This window comes from Sander lucioperca, chromosome 4 (genome assembly GCF_008315115.2).
Source record: "Sander lucioperca isolate FBNREF2018 chromosome 4, SLUC_FBN_1.2, whole genome shotgun sequence".
NCBI classification, from domain to species: domain Eukaryota; kingdom Metazoa; phylum Chordata; class Actinopteri; order Perciformes; family Percidae; genus Sander; species Sander lucioperca.
Genome location: NC_050176.1, coordinates 7598283 through 7605782, shown reverse-complemented (window position 1 = coordinate 7605782; position 7500 = coordinate 7598283). Strand labels below are relative to the sequence as shown.

Below are 7500 nucleotides of genomic sequence, written 5' to 3'. Positions count from 1 at the left end.
TAGATCAAAAGCAAATTCCCTTCGGATGTATGCCAAACAATGCAAAAATCTTCAATTAGATTTGTGGGAAAACACTCACATTCTACCTTCCTTCTGTATTGACTACCAGTGTTCTTCTAAGACATTTTATGAATAAAACATGGGCAGTTCCTCTGAAATTAAATATCTATTTTAAAAGCAACCGTACAACTTCTCTTTAGCGGTATTTCTATGTCATAATACTTTTATTTTATAACCCTAAATTACAAAATGGGGCTGTAAAAGAGAACAGTATCATCACTAATATCAATCAATTGTTTTTAAAGCTGTTTTTGTTATTTAGTTTAATACAATCTACATTTTATTCACTCCTATGTTTTGAGGTCATGTGAGGCTGTCAGATGTCAATTTCGGCAGCTGCATTAAACATCCAGTACATGACATACACAGACAGTTGTAGGAAAAAGACCACTCCGAACCCCTAATACCACTTTAACCTCATGAGAGCAGCTCTTCTTCACTTAAGCCTGTCTATAATTCCTCATCTCAAAAACCAACAGTTTGATTATCTCAGTCTTTAACCTGTACATCTAAAGCTTGATCTTTCATTTCCTCTGCTTAGAGCAGTGCCCTTTGCCCAGTGCTGTATTCTGATCTCTTGTCATAAACTAGCTTTTGTTCAGGCCAGACACCTAGACACTCTGGAGTCTGATGTGTGAATAAGGGCTTACCTTTATATCCTTTGATATAAGAAAAACATCCACCAAGACCATGAGTTACGAAAAGCCAGGAACTAATTACACTGAGGGTCTTTTTTCTTAGGCTCTCGTTCTGTGTGTGTGGGTGTGTGGGTGGGTGTGTGTGTGTGTGTGTGTGTGTGTGTGTGTTGGCCAATTTATTTATCATCACAGCATAGAGGGCTTTCTGTGGACAGAAAGAAGTGGATGTGTATGTAGTTGTGTGTGTGTCTGGAAAGATGAATACACCACTGACCATAAGAATTGAAAAGTGAGTCTTAACACGTATGCACACACACACACACACACACACACACACACACACACACACACACACACACACACACACACACACACACACACACACACACACACACACACACACACACACACACACACACACACACACACACACACAGCAGCAGCTCCAGAGACAGTGAAGGAGAGAGGTAGAATATACTCTGACTGGATAAAAGGTTTACAAGACCTCATTAGGATAATTACACTGACACTGCCAGGGTCAGAGTGTCTGTGAATTCAGTCATAATGGTCTAGAATGAAGAAGGTGACTGAAAGGTGGAGACACCGATGGAAAGCTTTCTCGTTTAATGTCTTTGTCGAACTAATCTCTCCTAGACTGTGTATATCTAACCCATCATTTGTAAGTGCTCGTAGAAAAAAGCAACAGAATAATCTTATAGTTAGTTAGTTAGTTACACACACACACACAACAAATCCTCATCTACAGATCATCTCGATAAAGAGCTTTTTTCCTCTTCTCCCAGGCTTTCTCAAGATAACTGGCTAATTTATACACACATGTGAACAGCCATCTCAGTCTTTGAGCATCATCCATATTTATCAAATCAATCTCTGCTTTTATCTTACTAAACAAAAAAATCACGCTGTTCACAATAAAAAGGACAGTAGAAAACAAAATGGAACTCATTTTCTATATCATTCAAACAACACATGGGACAGATCCGTTTTTCCTCTTCTAAATAAACATATCGCCCTGTTTCAACAGTCAATTATAATTTAACAATTGCTGATGAGAGTTAGAGGGACAATTGAGGCTCATGTAGTGGTGAATAGCTCCTTCCTTTAAGCTTTATAAGAAGAGTTGTGCAGTTGTGCTTTTATCCCACTTTCAGTGCTTTCCCTTTCAAGCAACAGAGCGACAAATCTTAACTAGAGCCCGACCGATATATCAGCGAGCCGATATTATTGGCATTTTCCAAACTATCGGTATCGTCATTTATAATGGCCGATAAAAAATAATAATAAATTTAAAAAATAAAATAAGAACGGACGAAACACTCTTCAACCATATTATGAGTGTTGGCATTGCATAGTTTGTCCACCAGAGGGCGCTCTACAACGTCCCTGTTGGCAACACTCTTGTTATACCCTTTAAGTTTCATACCTTAAAGGTCCAATATGTAATATATTTACTGTAATAAATCCAAAAATGACCCCAATATGTCATCTGATATTAAGGAAACATGGTAAGTTGAAATACTATCTTTTCTGATGAATGCTAATGCCAGTATTTTCTCCTTTTGAAATTTCCGTTCCGTGACAGAATTTCTGTTTGTGTTTTGGCCTGTGTGTTGTTATCAACTGCCCAGTTTGACAGCCAGGCCGGGTTGCCAGATATACCTGTAACAACGTAAACCCAGCGCACTACAGCTGTAACGTTAGTACAGCCATGAAAGCAGCACACAAACGAACGGGATCAACGGAGATAGAGTCCACATGGCATTAAAAAAAACGGCATGTTTCTAACAGTAGCGTGACCAGAGACGTAACAAATCCCGGGTAAATAACGTTGGTTAAAAATTGGAGATGTATTTGAAAGATGGAGACAGCTTAGAGCCCAAAAGGTCGCCAAGTTGGCAAATTCACTCCTGAACAGGTAAGCATTAGCTTCAGGCTAATTTATCACAGCTACAAGGGATGGGCATTTAAACAGTGTACTCACACTGAATTATATAGCTAGAGTACCCGAGTTGGTTACTCGCAAAAACAAATTGAGACACAGCCAGTAAAGTGATCCCGACTGGTCCTGGCTAACGCCGCCATGCTAACCCTGCTAACTGCTAACGTTACCGGAGGACAAGGCAAGCAATCCATGGCTGTTTACAACATGTACAATGGGAAGTTATTTTAAGCCATGAGAGGGAGGCTGTGAATTGGGAGGAGAGGACCGTGAGTTTGCAGTGTGTTTAGCAATTGTTGCCATAATTCTAAGCCAATAACGTGTGTTCAGTCGGGTGGAATAGCACGGCAAGGTAGTGGTATTTTTAGTGGTTCCTATCTTAATTCTAAGCTGAGGAAGTGGGCCTGTCTGGCGTGTGGAGAGGACGGCGAGGTTGTCGGGTTTTTAACGGTTCCTACTGTAATGACTCGTAAATAACTACAAATAACTAATGTTAGGGAAATCTGTTTGTTTTGTTACGCTTTTCTGGATTTAAAAAAAAATATATATATAATCGGCCGATATATTGGAATATCGGATTTTTAAATCACCAAATATTTCTATCGATATCGGCCTTAAAAATCCTTTATCGGTCGGGCTCTAATCTAAACATATAAAATACCAGTCAAAAAGTTTGGACACACTTGCTCATGGAAAGTGTGTCCAAGCATTTGACTGGTACTGTAAAAGCATTGTTTTTCTTTGTCTTATAGTTCATATAGCTACAATGGTCTGTACAATGGTAAGGCTGCTTTCTGTTGGATATGGGGAAATGAGAATGGAAGGAAGACATCATTGACTTTATTCACACCCTTAAAGATACCTAAGGATGTTTTTTCCTCCAAACTTTAGCTTTGATTGTTGCTTACTTAGTCATGAATTATTAATGTTATTGAGAAAAACTTGATACAGAGTTAGCCAAGTTAGTGGTTATAAACTATTGTGTGCAAATTCAAATAGAAGGTGAACACTAATCAAACACATGTCAGGAACAGCAAAGAGTAAAATACAAATTGATGTTGGCAGATTGTAAATGAGCTGAATGAGGTGTTCATACTAAACATTTAAAATTTTAAAGACTGCAAATTCCGAGCGAAGGATTTGCTTGATAATCTGTCATGATAATGGAAATCTGATTTCAGTGTGCACACTGGAGATGCATTTTAATGCATGTCAATATAAGTGTAAGTTTAACCAATGTATACAATAAATCCAAATTCCGTGACACATTATAATGCAAGTAAAGAGAGCCTAAGGAAATCTGTCCACTTCAATTTGACGCCATCATCAAATGTACAGTAACCACACATGCTGCAGTAAACAACCTTAAAAGATACAGCTTTGGACACAAAGCTCAGAATGTATTCTTCTAGCCTCACATCAGAAGACTTGGTAGGGACCATATTGACACTGCAAACACCTGGATTACATTGTCAAACCACTCTGTCAAACCCTATGTCTGCTGCTTGACAGGCAATTACAGCCAATGGGCTCCGGTGCCTAACAGTTCCGGTGCAAGGTCATTGTCTGCCTCGATCTCTTGCAACAGCCAAAAACTAAGTTCAGGGACTTATCTCCTCAGCAACAGATGTATTCGTCTCAGACTGGCCGTGTCATGTCCTTTGCCTGTGATGGATCGCTGTGTCAGAGTGTGCCAGTGGGTCGCTCTAGTGACATCTTTGTGATTGGCTGATAATGAATGACATCCATGTTGAGGGTCAAGTAAATTGAAGCAATGGCCATGCTGAGAAAAATGATAATTTACTATTAGGGTTGAACAAATACAGGCTTGTCTAACATTCAGTGTCCCAGATATTAAAATTTCTTTGCAAAGCCCCTAAAATAGCATTTAAATGCCCAAACAAACACACCTTTAGAGTTTGTTTATTTTGCTAAAATCATAATACATTTGGTAATTTGGTACTGTTTAACACAGGTGATTTCCTTTGTACTTGGCTGTTAATAAATATGAGATACATAAAATTAGAAAAAACACCAAAGTAATATCATAATATCCTTGCTGATAGATAACTGCCACAAAAGGCTGTGTCCAGCAGTGCAGCAAAGGGGACAAATGGGAGTTGAGGGACCCAAAAGTGTAATGAATAGATCATTCATATGTTCCAAAGGTCTTTTGTATCAAATATCATTTTGAGTCAGGGGGCTAATTGTTCTTTGTGACTCTTTGTTAATGTTTCTTAATAATCTCTGTGTCAAAAATACAGTCCTGGAAGCTGCACTCCCATAGATGGCAAATGACCAGCTGTAATAAATGAGCTCTGCCTTTGAAAAGCTGATCTTTGTTGCCATTCCATTGTGCACCTTGATGGAAGACACATCAGAAATAAAGGACAAGTGCCAATATTCCAGTAGCATGCTTCAACAATAACCATTACATATAAAATAATTGCCCTTATCTGCCCTCATCAGATGAACCCGTATTCAGATCTCACTGTAATGAATCTGCAAGTAAAGGACACTGTTACACAGCTACAGTACTGTATGTATGTAATGGACACGAGCGGAAAGAAGATAAACAGCAGCAACAGATGAGACAGTGTGACTTGCACAAGCTCAAAGGGCAGAAGAGTCAAACACAGGGAAGTGTGTGTGTGTGACAATAGGCTCGTTCGAGATAACCCAGATCTGCGCAGAATCGATCACCGGCGATCGCCGCCCAATGCATGCCAGTTAGAATTGTGTCCGACTTGATCCCGACTTGCTCTGACGTCATGCACATGTGGGCAACGATAACCTCACAAGATCAAGGCGGCCGCAGTTTTTAGAGCCAGGCACCACAGTTGCTCTCCACCGACTACAAGACCCAGACGGACTCAGAGCATGCTGGGAAACGCCGTCCTCTCAGCTGATCTAACAGCTGATTGGTTCAGAATCTACTCAACATGATGACGTTTTATATAAACTTTTTATTGATTTTGATTTGGAGGGATTTTAATTGCTATTTGTCTGATGTAAAGGCTTATTCTGTACAGAACACATGTTGTGTGGCTGATAGTAAATCGGTTCAGATTACGGATCATCTACAGTGTGTTGTTAATTAAAATCAGCAACAGATCGCATGTAGAGCATTTTAACAGCAACTCTGTCATACTTAAAACAACTGGAAACTGTGTATAAGCTGATATATGGGTCTGATAACATTTGATCAAATCGGAATCGGACCACAGTGTTTCTGTCACTTCCTGTTCAGCCTGAAGGCTGCTGGAATCGGCTGGAAACTGTCCGACTTGACAGCGGATTTTTGTCACCACCCCCGGCTGCTGCCGCCTGCTCTCGACCACTTTACAGGCGAGGCGCAGTTCATCTCAAACGAGCCTATTATCATTACAGACAAAACAGCACAAAAAACCAAACACAGAAATAAGCGAATCAAATTGTGAAAGAAAAGAAGTAATGAGATAAGGATGAACAAAGAACACAAACAATGAACATCTGAGTATCTGTATAGCCTCTCTGGGTATTGTCTGTAAACTCATTCTGATCAGTCTGTCACTGATCAAAGTGTATGTGGAAATTAACACCAGAGCTCTCATAGGCCCCTCACTGTTAGCCCATTTTTTGGGCTATGTATTGACAAGTTCTGATTGATCAGCTCAATAATAGGAAAACCTTGCATGGCAAATATTTAGCTTTAAGGGGATGCAAAAGTAAATTCAATGCCAATCATTGCAATGTATTTTGATGTAGCACAATAGCTTCTAAATAGGTTCCACTGGTCCTGAAGCAACATACAAAGGAGCCAACTGTCAGATGATTGAAATAAAAAGGACCAACGTGGAAATAGGTTTATGACCTGCAGCAGTAATTGATACCCAAATGTGTGAAGCAAGGACAACTCCACTCAAAGCAGAGACACTACTTGTATTTATATTTTTGCACTACGTTTGTTGATACACTATACGTACCTTGTCCTGTATCTTGTTCTGTACATTTTTTTTTTGTTTCTTGTTGTGTGCACCTTATGTTCATTCGTTCATTCTTCCTCTATGTACTGTACTGCACTGTATATAGATGGTTGACAATAAAGTCTGTCTTATCTTATCTTTTCATAACTGACACTTCTGATCCTGCAGCAGACCAAAGTGAAACTGATCAACATCTACAGTATAAAGCAGAAAAGCTACATGTTAGATCCATTCAGATGAGAGTTCCCTGATGACAAACAGGTTTTAAAGTCTGCCTCCCCATTACTGTTCATGCCCACAGCACTGACATATTTTCGCTACATTAAAGAAACTATCCTGATTAAACGCTGATGGTTTTATCCCAGCTTTCACCTTTTGTTCAACCTTGTAAAATCCAACACAGCCTCTCTGAATAAACATTTTAAAGTACATTTGGAAAATTACAATTGAAAATGTCATCATAAACATGCATAATAAATATTCCATTAATAGCAAAGTGGTTAGTTCACGTGCACTATGACACACTGAGGCTTAACGTTTATTAAGGACAAAGCTGAAAGCAAAATCAAAGTGTGAGTTGGATCGGCTTTTAATAGTGATGCTTGCCTCAAGGACTAAAATATCACATTTAGTAAGTTTGAGGGGAAAAAAAAACTAGCCAAAGGCATCATGAAACAGACTGATAGAGAGCAGCATGTTGTAGTAAGTCAACCGTATTTGTGATTCTTGCCAATTATAACACTTTGCCAATAAAAGACCAAAAAAGTGGGAAAAGCTGATTGATGTGTCACTGCCCCGTGGTTCCAGTTATGCTGTAATGGCACATTTGATCCCAAGAAAATGATAAAATGGAAGATTAAAAAATGGGTAGAAAAGT

At 39.2% G+C, this 7500-nt stretch overlaps 1 protein-coding gene across 2 annotated transcripts in view; it reads right to left on the bottom strand.

Moving 5' to 3' along the window:
• LOC116042850 (alpha-1,6-mannosylglycoprotein 6-beta-N-acetylglucosaminyltransferase B-like) overlaps positions 1 to 7500 on the bottom strand; it is a 128217-nt gene that overhangs the window by 82993 nt on the left and 37724 nt on the right. The window lies entirely within an intron of this gene.